We start from the raw sequence: 16,893 nt of genomic DNA on the forward strand, positions 1-16,893 counted from the left end.
CAGCTCGTTACCTGTATAAAAGACACCTGGGAGCCAGACATCTTTGTGATTGAGAGGGGGTCAAATTCTTATTTCCCTCATTAAAATGCAAATCAATTTATAACATTTTTGACCTGCGTTTTTCTGGATTTTGCTGTTGTTATTCTGTCTCTCACTGTTCAAATAAACCTACCATTAACATTATAGACTGATGATTTCTTTGTCAGTGGGCAAACGTACAAAATCAGCAGGGGATCAATTCCTTTTTTTCCCTCACTGTATATTGTCAAGAAGGAAGCCAGTCAGACTTGACATAGAAGAAGAGGAAAAGGTGGGACTCAGAAGCTAAGGTTCCTGTTAGTCTCAAAAGTTAAAGTCGTCGCAGTAACCAAAGGCATGAAGCCAGCGACGGCAGCAGGGTTTGACGGAATGCATTCAGAAATTAGAAAACGTTTAGGTGCGGAAACAATGTGTGATTTGACTAGATTTTGTAAACTATCCGTATGAGAGAAGAAAATTACCAACATTTTAATGAATTGAATTCACACCAATTCCAAAGAAACCAAATGCAACTAACGTCTCAAAGTTCAAAGTAATTAGTGTGATACCAGACGTCAATGGTTATGCTAAACATTATTTAATCAAGGATCAAAATCAAGGCAGATGCATACATTGCAAAGGGCCAATTTGTATAGGGAACAAGAGAAGCAATTGAAGTGATGTTAATGATCTATATAAGGTGCTTGGAGTTTATCCAAGAAGTTTATGTTTGTTTACTTCAATCATGATATCTTTTTCAATGTAATCAGTAAAATCAGAGTAGACTGGAAACATAGACGGCTAATTGTGGGCATGTACATGGGTCAAACAGCAACAGTGCAAGTAGTTGTACGGTACAATGTGCCTTAAATACCTGAATAATATATGAAGTCGAATTGTGCACGTTTGAAATATCGTTTTGGTATTCATTATGATTTGCATATTTTTTATTGGCAATTAATTATTTTAGTTTTTAAATTGATTAAAATTTATGTGATGCACCTAGTGAGATGGAGGTCACTTAATGTCTCTTTTAAAATTACTTTCAGCAAAAGAGTTTACCTGCCAATTGGGAATGAATGATACGTTGAGTACAGTACGTTGTCTCCCTGAACAAAAATCCTGTGTCACTGCAAACGTAACTGTTGGTAAGGTGAACCTCACTATTGTGCTGCCTTCATACAAAGCAATTATTTTTTGTCTCCTCTGTATATTGAAAGGTATATCACTTGTTCTGATTTCCTTAATATATTTTATTCTTTCACGTGTCTGTGTTTTTAAACAGGGGTTTACACATTCATTTACAAGAGCTGTGCTACGGACCTGGATTGTGTCTTTGAAGAACGCATTCGAAAAATGGTACTCAACGATGTGGCAGATCAGTACGAGGATTCTCGTGGGTGCACCCTCAATAGCTATGGATGCCACAACGCCCCACATGGTGGTCCACCTCGTTCCCTGGTTCTGCTTATCCCCCCCATTCTATCCCTCCTCGTATTTTCCAGCTAATTTTTTCGCAGGGCTAGGTACGCACAATAAACCCTACCGTTGCTGCTAAGTGTGCGACTAATCTATTCAAAGTGTTGCTCTTAACTTTTTCACAAGGGGTACTCATTTTATGTAACCCATAGGGATAATGTAATGAGTCAACCTGCCAACTAGAATATTAATGCAAGATCTCTGGATTGTTCGTCTGGATCTCCACCACACCACCTCCTGACTTTCAAATAGGAGTTATACTTTACAATGGTATCAATTAAACACGAGGCAAAACAATCTGCTCTGTGCAATGCAATACATGGTTAAAGCAATAACGTGACAACAATGTGCAATCGGGTTAGAGTATTCCGTTTGAGACCCATTCAGGGCGGTGAAAAAGGGTGCCCATGGCTGCACTGAGACGATGTCACGACGCGAGGTTGCACCGTGCAAATGTAGCAGCTCACACGGCCTGCGCACTCAAGGAGGAAACAGCAGCCATGGGGATGGCTGCAGTTGCAGTAAACGAAGAATTAGCAACGGACATTGGAGTCACTCCTAAATATTCCATTTGGTCATGGGAATAGCATTCGAGTGCTTTGCTGTTTGATGTCGTATCGTTTATGAATGCCTACCGTTGGTAAATAAGACAGTTATATCACTTTCACTGGAAGGCCAATAAGATGACGATGTTTTTTGTTAATTAGAACACCATATTCTTTGGGTCTTTTGGTAAAGTCACGTAGATAGGTTCAAAGAAAATAAAAAAACATTAATTTTTTTTTGTTATTTTCTTTGTACCTATCTTTGTGACGTTACCGAAAGACCCAAAGAATATTAATTCCTGCAGTCACGAAAGCTTATAGTCAAGATTTACAACACCATATTTTCAGAGTTCAATCTAGATTTGAAGTTTTCGTGACTGCAGGGATCCATACTCTTTGGTTATTTTGGTAAAGTCACGATGGTATAAAATAAAATTAATTCACGACGTTTTGGGCGCAACACAAGCGTCCGTTATCAGGTGGGACAACCACAGCAAGAAATAGTTGCTGAAGTGGGCAAAAGGGCTGCTGTAACAAGAGGCTATATAGGTAAGAGAGGGGGGGAGGAGCCAGGGAGGAGAGATAAGAGAGGGGGGTGTGGGGTAGGTGGAGTGGAGCGTTGCTAGAGGGATTAGGAAAAGGGCGAACACAGCAAAATGCTGGGAGGGGGGGGGGAAGTGAGCGGGACTGGCAGTGGGAGGCTGAAGAAAGTGGAGATGCGGATATGAAGGCAACACCATAAAGCAGTTAAGGTTTTACCTGGTTAATAACATCCTTCCAATGATTGCTCAATTTATATCCATCTTCTCAGTTGAAGTTATGTCTATGTTTATATATCCGAATGGCTTCATGAACAAACCTTTGATAGTAGCCTGAAGGTTTGCAGAGTAACTTGGTCTCGGAAAAAACAATATCATGAGAGCCCACAGCGTTATAGCAATGGTCAGCCACTGCGGAGGTATTAGTTCTGCCATGTTTCAGATCTGACTTGTGCTCATGAACATGGTCCGAGATATGTCGTTTCGTTTCCCCAATGTAACACCCACCACAGGTGCAACTTAGTTTGTAGACTCCAGGATATTGCATGTCAGGAATGACATCCTTCACAGATGGGATTAGATCACAGATGTTGTGTACTGTACTGAAACGGACCTGGATCTTGTGTTTGTTTAAGATTTTGATTTTGATTTAATTTTATTTTATACCTACGTGACTTTACCGAAAGAACAAAAGAGTATATTTTCAGAGGTAACTCACAACGGCCCCACCAAGTGGAAAAGTCACGAGCCGCCACTGATTGTAACACTCCTCGGCAGGTTTCTTTATTGCAAGGCCCCGCGGGGCCACTGGCGGCCCCTGGTGGCCTTTAGTTGCGGGCTTTTGCGTGCGGCCCCCCTACAATACACAACACGTGAGAACACTCCCTTTGCAGGCGGTGTGGTGACCCCTCAACACTGATGATGTCTCACTGGCGAAAGTGGGCCCGTCTCTGAAAATAAGTGAAGAACACTGGTAAAGAGAGAGCCATCGCTTTCACAATACTGCACTATTCTATCAGTGCCGGATTAAGCTGTGGATGGGGCGGAGTGTGTTTTTGGGTGTAGGGAGATGGGAAGGATGTGTGAGTGATTTGTGTGATGATTGTGATGACGGCGTGAAAATGGGATGATACAGCAGGGAAAGACAGATAGGATGGGGGAAGCTAAGGGGTAAGGGCATTTGGGGGGTGTGGCAATGGGTGAGTGTGGTTTAAGCATGAGGTGGGCCATTTGGAGTCCCAATCGTGCATCATGTGCATATTAGCATTGTGTGTGAGCGCATGTGGTGCCACAGCAACGGAGCCACCCTGCCAGCACTGCTATCCCCTCGCAACCCCCCGCACGAACGCACGCACACCCCCTCTAAAAACACATACACCCACGTACGGCCTCGTGGGGGGGTCACCTGGCACCCTGGGTTTTTACCCGAGGGCCCCCTCGTGGGGATGTCCCACGGTTTCCCAGTGCCAGGAGATTGGCCGAATTGCACTGCGGCCCCGTGGATTAACTTAAAATTGTATGGCCATGGCGAGCTCACCGAGCAACTGCAATGAGAACACACCGAACACAGGGGAATAGGGCCGTGGGGAGAGCAAAACACCTAGTGAGATGGCTAAAGCTAAAAACCTCACCCAAGAGTACGGGAGGGAGGACGGACATGGAAACAACGGGTTATGAAGCAAGTGAGAGCAACACGCCAGATAGGCACCCAATTGGCCAGCAGGGTATTGCTCTCTGCCCAGCCTTGCTCGGATCGAAAGGGAGGGCCCGAGTGGCTGGGAGGGCAACACAACTTGATTTTTGAATTGGGAAGAGATAAAAGGAGGGAAGAGGAGAAACGTTGGTCAGTTCTCCTCCAGTCAGCCAGCTACCCAGTCAGATTCCCAGTCACTCGAGTGTCTGAGAGACGCTGGCGAGTGCAGCTACAACTCGACCCAGGCAAAGGCCTCCCGGACCCTCGTCCTTCCGACTCCCATTGCGTCGATGAGATACCGTCAATACGTCCGAGGGGCGAGAAACAGCGTAAGGGTCTCCCTAGCGTTTGGATAGAAATAGGTGGGACGCTGCTCGCTGGGTATTTTGCTCCGGGTCACGCAGGGTTTTCTTCAGGCGAGCCAGTAATAAACTTTAGCACAGCGCAACGAAGCCGTGTGATTTCTGTGTGTGTGGGGAGAGTGTAGGGGTGACGTGAGTCCGTGCGTACGTGTGAAGCGCGCGGGTGTTCAATCATAAGATGATCGCTGATGTTCAGGTACGGGTTTACTCAGCGCATTTTACGCAGTGTGTCCACGTAGTGATGCGCGTTTTATGCAGTGTGTCCGCGTAGCAACGATAACGCTCAGTGGTGCAATGCGCGAATATTGCCATCGATTCCATCGTCGTGTGCATGTACCTACGCTCTTGCCGCCAAGGCGGAGGTAAGCAGATTTCGTGCGAGAGGGAAAAGGCGCGTGCATATTCACACAGCTATTTTTAGCGCGAACCGTGGCAAGCAACCTTAGCAGGCATGCGTGTGCACGCAGCCACCGCAGCAGGTACGGGTGGCTGCGCATGCACGTGGTGAGTAGCAGGTACGGTTACGTGCATGCACGCAGCCACCGCAGTGTGAGTGGTGGTTTACGCCGGGGAGGGAGGCAGGATAATGCGAGGCGGTGGAGAGCCAGCCATGAGTCATGCCCCACAGAAAGGACGTGGATGCGGGGAGGCTGATCACTCGATCAGCGGCAGCCCGGCGGGAAGGAGAGGAAGGAGGAAGGGGGAGGGTTAGGAGGGGAGCATCAGCCCCCACACGCGTGTTACACAATGGCAGCATCTGCACACGGGCATCACAATCTAGCAATGTGCAAGTACCCCTCCATCATGATGCCATGTTGCCAAATCACAAGTAGTTTATAACACACCAAGCCTGTGTTATAAAGCCAAAGTTGGGGCTGCAGATTATAGTTGCGTGTCTGTGTGATACCAGATTTGTAATATATTATTGATACCGGGCACACATTTAGGGTGCATCTTATATTCCGGAGCATTGTAATCCGGAGAATATGGTATTGGCTGTGGCACTGCACCTAGTTGTTCTTCCGGTGGTTTATTGAGACTATAGACTTGTTTTGGGAACCTGAATGAAGTAGAGCACAACAACCAGTCCAACATGCTGGGTTTTAGTCACCATTGTTTAAATGTTTGCCTTCCAAGGTTCTAAAAGGGTACTTGGCTTTATTCTGTTCACTTGTCAGCAGATGTGCAGCATAGATCAAAGAGACCATTGATGTAATCTCTCAGGCTGATGGAGGTGTCACTTGCACAGTATTCAGGTTTCGCAGCCATACACTTGTGTGTAAGTTGCCTGTTAGACAATTACTTTTGTATGGTCTATATCAATCACTGTCTCTTCGCGGACAATGCTGCAGAGGCTTGGGAGAGGTGACGATGAATCTCATCTACAGTGACATTTTGATGAAGGTAGCTGCCAGGATGAAGGAAAAGCTGACCGTTTTATAGGTAAATTGCTTTCTATTCATCGTGGAGGTGTAGGTGTAGTGGGTTCTTAAAGACGGCGTAGAGGCAACGCTATTTATTACAACACAATACAGCTGAACACTTGAAGGAGTAATGGCCCCTTCACCCGCTGCCTGAGGAGGTATGCCTCCAGTCTGACTCGGCCTATTCCTGGGCTAGGGTCTCGGGATCCTCTGGTTAACGGGGTGCTAGGGGAAGCTAGTCTGACCTGACCCAGCTAAGGTACAGGTCTCGACCACTCGCCACACGGACCCGGCCCTAATAAGGACGTCGGGCTCCGAGGCTCCCAGGGTTGCACAACTGGCCCACTCTGCCCCGGCCCTGATAAGGACGGCAGATCAGGTGAGTCCCAGGGTCCTGGCTGGCTGGTCTTCAACTGGCTCTTCTCTTGAGCTGGCAACACTGCCCGGACCCTCCCGGGGTCCGGCCTTTTATCCTGCTCTGTGACTTGCTCCGCCCTAGCCACGCCTCCCTTCCTGAACCTTCCACCAGGTTCTGGAACTGTGACATCATCCCCCACAGCCCCCTACGTAGGGCTTGGGCTCTTCGTTCCAGGATCCGTTTTCCCGGCTGACTGTTGGTCCTTTGGGCCATACTCCCCTGGTACTGGCTCAGCCCATTGACTGCCCCCTATTGGCAAGTAGTACGAACCACTCGGAGACGTTGTACATTCGCCCAATAACACCGTTACATCACCCCCCCCCCCCCCCCCCTTCGCAGCATGCAGCCGACCCGGCCGGAACAACAATCTTAATACAAATGTAAAACAAACCTGAACTGCGTATGCCTCAATAACAACAATAATAGTAACACCCCCAATAAATACCCCAACCCACCCCTGCTCAAAAACGACGCGTGTGATCCGAGGCAAAACGAGTCGGAAGAGGAAAGTGGTTGCTACGGCGAGCGTATGGGTGCGTTGGCTCCCAAAAAAAAGAAGTCATGAAAAACGCTGTGTTTTAGCGCGAGTCCGAGTGGCTGGTCCATCGTAACGGGCAGGGCTGGTCTGCTTGGTGGTGGATGTAGGCAATCCTTGTGTGGGAGCACAATCGCCATCGGGGTTGGGCGGCGTGGACGTCATTCCCGAGGCATCTGAAGATGGAACAGTTTGTGCCAGGTTAGGATTAGGCACCAGCAACTCATTCTCAAAGTCGACGGACACATCACATGCTCGGCCCCTGCGGTGTGGAAAAGAAGTGTGTGGCGCGACGAACAGTTTAAGACGTGAAGGGTGGAAGTACCAACAATGTTTCCCCCATTTGATCCGAACACACTGCGGGCGGACGACGTGGACGATTTCGACAAGACCCCGCCATGGCCAAAGCAGTTTGGGCGATGTCGCCAATGGCACCTGGGGGCAATGGAACCAGGCTTCGTCGCCCGGGCCCCACACATGTGTGTGTGACCGGAGCGAGCGCAGTCGTACGTTTGGCTCCTGGCGAGAGTTGGAGTTTTGGATGGCGGCCTCCCGTGCCTCAGCCAATTTCAAAACGTTAAAAATGACGTGGTCAGCCAATTTTGACCTAGCGTGTGGCGCAGAGACACGCAGCTGGGCCTCCATAGGGGGGTCAACGTCCCGCCCATCCATCAATAAGATTGGAGAGGACCCAGTCGCTGCGTGGGAAGCCATCCTATAGGCGGCCAGGACTCCCGGAATTTGAAGATCCCAATTGGTTTGGGAGTCGCACACCTGGTGGCATAACATGGACGTGAGTGTCCTATAAAGACGCTCCACCATCACGTCAGTTTGTGGGTGGTATGGAGAGGTATGAACTTTTTTAGTACCAAGGAGGTCACACACCTTGCGCAGCAGGGAGCTAGAGACATTATTTCCCTGGTCGGTCAGCAGCCGCTCAGGAGCACCCTTATCCAGGACATAGCCCTGGACGAAGGCCTCGGTAACGGCTGCTGCCGTCTGGGTGGCGAGCGACCAGGCCATAGGCCTGCGAGTGAAATATTCATCGCCAACCAGTAGGTACTTGTTACCCCTAGGTGTCGCAGGAAACGGCCCCAAAATGTCGAGCGCGATGAGCTCGTTGACACGGGTAACTTTAATTGATTGAAGAGGCGGGCTGGACGCCTTTGCCGGTGGCTTCTGCTGGGCGCACTGAGTACAGCCCATGAGGAGGTCAGTCACTTCCCTTGCCATGCCCGGCCACAAGAAATCGATCTGGAGCATGGCCAGGGTCTTGTAGGCTTCTAGGTGCAGGAAGCGTCGTGTGCGGCCAGAACAGCCTTACCTCGCAGAGCAGAGGGCACGACGATTCTGTGGCGGACGGACCTACCATGCCATTGCATGAGGAGGCCACCACACAAAACCAAGGAGTCAATCCCTAACACTCCATCAGTAGAACCTCCAGCACGGCGACGCAATGCAAGGAGGGACGCGTCCTCCATTTGAAGGTGGCCCCATTCGGCGAGGGTCAGGTCAAGCAACGAGTACCTACCTTCCGGCTTGTTAGGGACCCCAGGAGAAGGCACATCGGCAGCAGCAGCAAGGACCGAAACGGGGGTATCACCCGGCGGTTTGCAATGGCTCGAACCGAGTAAACAGGCACACTTAGTGCTGGGTGCCAGACGCGATAAGACATTAGCGTTCGTGTGATGAATGCTCTTTCGGTAGGTGGTCGTAAAATTGAAGTTCTGGAGGACCTCAGCCACCGAGACAATTGACCCGATGGATGGTCAACACGTAGGGCATATTGCAGTGCTGCATGATCCGTACGAATGGTGAAATGCTGGCCGTACAGGTATGGCTGATATTGTTGCATAAAAAAACTATGGCCGACGGCTCGCGGTGGGTAATGCAGTAACGTAGCTCCGCCGGAGACAAAACCCTGCTGCCATAGACTACGACGTGTTAGACTCCCATGATGACCTGCGAGAGCACTCCGCCAATGCCGGTCTTACTGTCGTCCGTATCGAGCACGAAGGGCTCAGAGAAATTAGGGTAGCTCAAGGGCGAAGCGCTCACCAGGGCATTGTGAAGTGAGCAGAAAGTGGTCTCCTCCTCCTGGCCCAATGAAATTTAACGCCTTTCGCCGTCAAGTCGGGCAAGCGTTTGGCAATGGTGGTGAAGTCGGCGACGAACCGCCGATAATACGACAAAAACCCAATGAGCTGACACACTGCGTCTTAGTGGGATTTGTGTAGATACCCGATTGGCTTACGATGTGTCCCAAGTAGCGCACAGAATCCCGTAGAAGGTGGCACTTCTGCGGCTTAAATTTTAAATTTGCAAACCGCATTTTTAAGAAAACAGCCCTCAAACGTTAGAGGTGTTCCTTGAACGTTCTGCTGAAGACGATGACATCGTCCAAGTAAATTAAGCAGGCATCCCATTGTAGCCCAGCGAGAACCAATTCCATTAATCGCTGGAATGTCGCAGGAGCCGAGTGGAGGCCCATGGGTAACCTGTTAAATTGGAATAGGCCCTGTGGCGTTCGGAAAGCGGTCTTGGGTTTCAATTCATCATCAAGAGGGAGTTGCCAGAACCCTGATAGCAGGTCCAATATGGAGAAGAAACGTGCCCCCGCTAGAGCGTCAAGTGACTCATCGATTCTAGGAAGTGGGTAAGCATCGGCTGCAGAAATTGTATTAAGATGACGAAAGTCTACACAAAATCTCAAGCACCAATCATGCTTTTTCACGAGCACGATGGGGGCTCCCCATAGGCTGGTGGAAGGGGAGATTATATCTGCGGCTAAAATGTCATTAACGGCCAATTTGACATGATCCTTTTAGGCAGGACTCAGCCGAAACGGATTCTGGTGGATAGGGGTGGCGTCACTCGTGTCAATGTGGTGACGCAGCAAGTTAGTACACCCAATGTCATACTTGTGTTTGCTGAAGACATCCGAAAATTCAAGCAAAATAGCACGCAATTTAACTCGTTGTGGTTCGGACAGGTCACTGGTTCCGGAACAAAGCGAGTCGAGCAAACCTTCATCATGGCTCGAATGTGGATGCGTGGTAGGAACAGTTCCTACATGCCCTACCACTGGTTCTTCTAAGGGTGCCGGCATCGCGTGAGCGAGCACGGTCACCTGGGGAACCACGGCCATCTGCAATCCGGCATTAAGAACCATGATGAAGGGGTCCCTGCCATCCTCCACCAAAGTCTGCGCAGCCACCAGATCCAACCCCTTAACCGCGGCGTTGGACGGCCCCAACAAAACACTGTGGTCAGATACACCCGCGGTGAAGGGTTTTCGTAACCGGAGAGGCACCAACATTTGTGTGCCTGGCGGCACATGCACCGTCTGAGTAACCAGCGCCTGACCTGTCACGCAGGCTGTATGCAATCTAGTAGGGGAGGGCAGGAACGCCATGCGTCGGCACGAAGGAAGCTCGATGCATCCCTTCGCCCGTCCCTAACAAACATGGAACTGTGAGAGAGGACGAGACCAAAATCGGGCCGGATAATTTGATGTCGCCGATGCAAATTTGTGCCCGGATTTGACAAATTATGCCGAGCGATCCCCTGTTGGCCGCAAAACACGGGATGGCGACCGGTTGCAAGGGCCGACATTGAATGGGGAGAATATTATAAATGAGGTCGGATACGATTGTTGCTGACGTCCCTGTATCGACCAGTACGTAAACCTCGACACCCTCGATGGAACCCGTAATGACCAACGAGCCAGCCGATGCAGCAATAACCCTATGGGCCAGCTCGGACCACTGACCAGGTCGGAGCGCCCGCTCGAACCTGACACCATCCAACGATCTGACGCCCGAAATTCGACAACCGTTTGGCACAACGCGGTGAGTCGTGAGTGGTGTGGGTGGGGGCCGAGCATGTGTGGTGCCGCGACTTGCCGGAGGATGCTGCGCCGACTTGGGTGCTTGGGTGTTGTCCGCCCGTGGTCCCGATGCGTGCTGTCGTGGAGCCCGGCATCCCAAAGCCACGTGGCCCCGGAGACCACAGTTGTAGTAGGTAACGAGGTCCGCAGCATCCTTCGGTTGTGCCTGCCCCCGCTGGCGCGACGTATGTTGAGGCGGTCGACCACCGGACCTCCATTCCGCGGTTCAAGCGGCCGCGAAGACATCCTCCGGTGAGGGGACATCTGGTGTTCTGCTGGACACCGAAGTCGAAGCGCTGGCGACGAGGGGCGGCTGCCGTTGCAGGAGCAGATGAGCCTGGATGTTTCTTGTGGCACTGCAAGGAGTGCATGTTCGCGTCATCTGCAGCAGGGACGACAATGCGCAGCTCCTGCGCCAGTGCTAAAAGTTTTTCCATGACCATGGCGCCGATGCCTTCACAGTGACTAAATTAAACCATGGGGAGGTTGACAGAGTTAGTGAAAAGTTGTATTGGGCAGCAGTAACAATAAGCACCCAAGAGCTTTCACTAAAGGACTTACACTTTTGTGAAAGTCGAAAATCGTGTTGTAACGCAGTTTCATATTTCCCATAATACAGGTTTTTTTGGGTTACTGGTCGCGAAAGCCTACGTGTTAAGTTTCATATTTGGTAAATTTGCAAATTCCAAAAGGTAACCAGAGAATAGATGATCTGATAACATGTATTTCTTGAATACACCATCAGATGGTGAACGTTGTTTACCATTTTCAGAGGAATGTGCTGGTTGTTACAGGCAAGACCAGTAAAAAGTGAAATAAAGCATACCAAAGTAATTAAAAGAAGGGAGGTGCTGTGAATGAACCGTAACACAGTTTAACATGTAGGCTGTCGTGACAAATCTGGCTGTCGCCTGATGAAGCTAGTTGAAATGATTTGCGAAACGTCGTACTCAGATTGGATATTTTGTGGCTTGGCTCTCCATCACACCGGTGTGCTGTCCTAATAACTAATTGGCACGTTCTGTCTACGTGACAAAACTTACTAATTGGCTGTTTCGTTTGGTGGCGGGTTTATCGACACATTAATATATTCACGCGATCTAACCCAAAAACCCTGTATAATGGAAAGTAACACGTTTATTGTATGAAATATATAGTGGCTTTTTAGTGGAAACCCCCACTAAGTTTCAAACATTTGCAGATTTAATCGTTGGTCACATTTGTTATTATTAGCCATTGCCCACCAAATGCTGTGGGAAAATAACAAAAGAAAACGTGGGAAAAGACAAGTGACTATTTTAAACCATGGCGAGGTTGACAGAGTTAGTGAAAAGTTGTGTTTGACACCACCAACATTCAGCAGTCGATGCAGCCACATCGTCTCATAAATACTATAGAAATGATAAAGCATTTACTTTTAGTTTTCCCCTCTTCCAATATTATGTGATATGCTCTTCCTTAATACGCTTGGTATATTTGTTTCTCAGAGGTGACAATCCTCCCAAAAATGTAGTATATAAATGAATAATAACTGAGTGTATCAAATATTTCTTTGTCATTTTAACTGTGGCATATGTTCAAACTACTGACCAACGAAATATTTACGTATGATGCCTTTATGAAGAAAGCACTTGAAAAACAAACAGGCAAACCATATAATGGTAGAGTCACTCACACATGAGACTGTAAAACTCCTCCCACACATTGGGCAAGGCTTGGGGAAATGTCAGCCACTGATAAAAAAAAAACTGGCTCTGAGCCCGCCCACAGGACATTTATGTATCCTTATAACTGCAAGCGAATTTGACCGTTTTGATCAGGCTCGACAAGACTCCCCTCAAAACATCTACTCGACAGAGCTCCTTCATCTGGTAACAGCAGTGTAACAGATGCCTCGCAACTAAATTGTTCAAATTCTTCTAAATTGTTTAGCCAACTATACCAAAAGGGGCTGTAAAAAGTAAAATAGATAATATTCATATGTTGAAGCTGTTTTGAAAAAACTAGCTAAAGATATAGCTCAGTGGGCCTTACCTGGTGAAATAAAAAAAGTAATGTAGGTTTTTTGTTTTAGTTCTGGTTTTCCCAAGATTGTGCTCTTTTTGAGTTAACTCTCCTGGGAAATCTGTAATGATTTGCCAGAGTCATCGTTGATATTCAGTAAATACAAAAACAAAGTGAAATCATGCAAAAGACACACAAACTGAGTACGGAAGAACCACAAGAAGGGAATACAAGAAAACAAAAAACACGGAAAATTAAGTGAACAGTTCCGGGTAGGAGAAAGAGTTAAAATTCCAGAGCTTGATAAAACTGACAAAGCAAGATAAACTTGATGAGGAATGGAATTTGAATAACTAGATGAATGGAACAGACAGTGAAGGTCAGAGTCACTGTAGAAAGATGTAAACCAAATCACAAACGAGTGATTAACCACCCCAGTGGTAGCATACAGAGAAAACAGGAAAATCCCAGAAGGGTAAAGTGTACTTTGAGGCTCTATATTGTCAAGAAGGAAGCCAGTCAGACTTGACATAGAAAAAGAGGAAAATTTGGGACTTAGAAGCTAAGGTTCCTGTCATTCTAAAAAGTTAGAGACCCATTCAGGGTGGTGAAAAAGGTGCCTGTGGCAGCACTGAGACGATGTTACAACACGAGTTTGCACCATGAAAATGTAGTGAGTTAAATTCAGGTGCACACTGGAACTTTGGAGGCAACACTATTTATTAGCTAAACACAACGGGTAACTAATAATAGGGTTTTCCCCCTTTTTTCTGGCAACAAAACTGAAACCTTTTTACAAGGATTCATGTCTGCATTAACCACAATACCTGCAGTCAAAATGCAAACAAAAAACATACTTTGATAATATATGCGTTGTCCTTGAAACTGATTGGTCCACACCAAGGGACGGCTTTCTTTTGAGCCTCGACCCAATTGGTGCTCGACCAGATGACGCCAGAAGGCGTCAGTTTTGTGGCCAGAAAAAAGGGGAAAAACCCTATTATTACATTTTGGTACTGGCAAAGGAGGTCTAATGATAACGGGTAACTCTTAACATTAACAGGATAACGACATAGGGTAGTAACCACCGTTCCTAACTTAGCTCACACACGGTGATACTACATTACTGGACCCGAGACCGAGGATCATAGATGGTGGCTTCATCCCAGACTTGACACAGCAGAACAGCAGCTCTCTGTCCACACCCTGCTTATAACCACTCTGGCGTGGCCGGCTCCGCCCCAGGCCACGACCCGAGCCCCCAACCACGTGACCCCCCTGGGGCCCCTGGCACCCCTTTATCCGGTCACGTGTCCTGTTGGGTTCACGCAGAGTGTCACGGCCTGACACGACCTCCGTGACACCCGCCTACAGCCCCCATACCGAGCCAACACAGTAGTGTCGTTCTACTAAACTACACAAACATAGCAACTCACACGCTCTGCGTGCTCAAGGAGGAAACAGCAGCCATGGCGATGGCTACAGGCGCAGCAAACGGATACTCCTAAATATTCCATTTGGTAATGGGAACAGCATTCGAGTGGTTTGATGTTTTATGTCGTATCGTTTATAAACGCCTACCATTAGAAAAAAAAAGACAGTTACATAACTTTCACGGAAAGGCCAATAAAATTACGATGTTTTTGTTAATTAGAACACCATGTTTTCAGAGGTCACTCACAACAGCCCCATCTAGTGGAAATGTCACGAACCGCCACTGATTGTAACACTCCTCTGTAAGGCGTAAGGCAGATTTCTTCCTTGCAAGGCCCCACGGGGCCACTGGCGGCCCGTGGTAGCCTTTAGTTGCGGGCCTTTGCGTGCGCCCCCCATTCAATACACAACACGTGAGAACACTCCCTTTGCAGGCGGTGTTGTGACCCTCAACACTGATGATGTCTCACCGGCGAAAGTCGGCCGTCTCTGAAAATTAGTGAAGAACACTGGTAAAGAGAGAGAGAGCCATCGCTTTCACAACACTGCACTTTTCTATCAGTGCCGGATTAAGCTGTGGATGGGGCGGAGTGTGTTTTTGGGTGGAGGGAGATGGGAAGGATGTGTGAGTGATTTGTGTGATTATTGTGATGACGGCGTGAAGATGGGATGATACAGCAGGGAAAGACAGATAGGATGGGGGAAGCTAAGGATTAAGGGCATTTGGGGGGTGTGGCAATGGGTGAGTGTGGTTTAAGCATGAGGTGGGCCATTTGGAGTCCCAATCGTGCTTCGTGTGCACGTTACTGCCGTGCGTGAGTGCGTGTTACAAAATGGCAGCGTCCGCACACACGGGCACCACAATCCAGCAATGTGCAAGTACCGCTCCACCATAATGCCATGTTGCCAAATCACATAGTAACACACTCAGCCTGTGTTTTAAAGCCAAAGTTGGGGCTGCACATTATAGTTGCGTGGCTGTGTGATACCAGATTTGTAATATATTATTGACACCGGGCACACACTTAGGGTGTGTCTTATATTCCAGAGCGTTGTAATCCGGAGAATACGGTATTGGCTGTGGAACCGCACCTAGTTGTTCTTCTGGTGGTTTATTGAGACTATTGTTTTGGAAACCTGAATGAAGTCGAGCACAACAACCAGTCTAACATGCTGGGTTTTAGTCACCATTGTTTAAATGTTTGTCTTGCCAGGTTCGAAAAGGGTACTTGGCTTTACTCTGTGCACTTGTCAGCAGATATGCAGCATAGATCAAAGAGACCATTGATGGAATCTCTCAAGCTGATTGGAGGTGTCACTTGCACGGTATTCAAGTTTCACAGTCATACACTCGTGTGTAAGTTGCCTGTTAGACAATAACTTTTGTATGGTCCGTATCAATCACTGTCTCTTCGCTGTCAATGCTGCAGAGGCTTGGGAGAGGTGACGTTATGAAGGTAGCTGCCAAGATGAAGGAAAAGCTGACCGTTTCATAGGTAAATTGCTTTTTATTCATCGTAGAGGTGTAGGGGAGGAGCCATGGGCTGGTTTGAAAAGTACCTGGGTCTTAAGAACATTCACATCCAGTCCATATTGGCCATAGGCGCTCACAAAGAAATCCAATATTGACTATAGGTCAGGTGTGGTGCCACGACAGCAAAGCCGCTCCGTGGGAGCTGTGCCTGCGGCGGGGGTGCTGCAGCAGAGAAGCCACCCGGCTTCCGTCACAGCGCTTCCCCCACCACCCCCCACATGAACACGCACATGCACTCACGTAGGGCCTCGTGGGGGGGGGGGGGGGGCACCTGCCCCTGAGTTTTTTACCAGAGGGCCTTCCTCGTGCGGGTGCCCCACGGTTTCTCAGGGCCAGGGAATTGGCAGACCACCCCCCAGGCCGAATGACACTGCGGCGCCGTGGATCAACTTAAAATTGCACGGCCACGGCGAACTACTGAGAACCGCAGTGAGGAAACACCCAAGGCACACGCAGATCAGCAGGCAGGTGGGGGGTGGGGCGGCAGCCCAGGAGTTGTCGGTGGTGCACTTGGTTAAACAATGGGGGCGGGCGTCGGAGAGGGGGCTGACCTGATTGGCAGAGAGCAGAAAATCCGAGGCTCCTGATTGGATGAGAGGCCAGCAGATCGCCAGCGCGTGGGCTTTGAAGTAGGGGCATGAAAAGGGACGAAAATGAGAAGCAAGCCCTCTTTTGCCCGGGGTCTTTTGGAGTGAGGGACAGAGGAGTGATCGTCCCCTGCTACTCGAACGTCCGTGAGATGGGTTGCAGAGCAGCCAGGTCCAGCCCCAGCAAAAGCCACTTGCAGCCTCGCCTTTCAGCGACTTCCTAAACCTCGAGATCGGAGCGTAAGTACGGAGTGGAGAGGTAAGTCCGAGGAGAAAATTACGTAGGGGGAGTGAGTAGGGTGAGACCAGGCGAATTGAGCCCAAAACCGCCGGGAGATAGGATAGACCTGCCCTGCTGACCCACACTAACACGGGTAGATTAACTCTATTTAAACAGAGAATAAATCGCTAGAAGACATTAAACCGTGTCGT

At 48.8% G+C, this 16,893-nt stretch overlaps 1 pseudogene; it reads right to left on the reverse strand.

Moving 5' to 3' along the window:
- Positions 1–9,369: 9,369 nt before the first annotated feature.
- Positions 9,370–11,345, reverse strand: LOC142924057 (uncharacterized; annotated as a pseudogene).
- Between the last annotated feature and the right edge of the window lie 5,548 nt (positions 11,346–16,893).

The sequence above is a fragment of the Petromyzon marinus genome, chromosome 8, assembly GCF_048934315.1.
Source record: "Petromyzon marinus isolate PM22_M1 ecotype Great Lakes invasive population chromosome 8, UKy_Petmar_22M1.pri1.0, whole genome shotgun sequence".
NCBI classification, from domain to species: domain Eukaryota; kingdom Metazoa; phylum Chordata; class Hyperoartia; order Petromyzontiformes; family Petromyzontidae; genus Petromyzon; species Petromyzon marinus.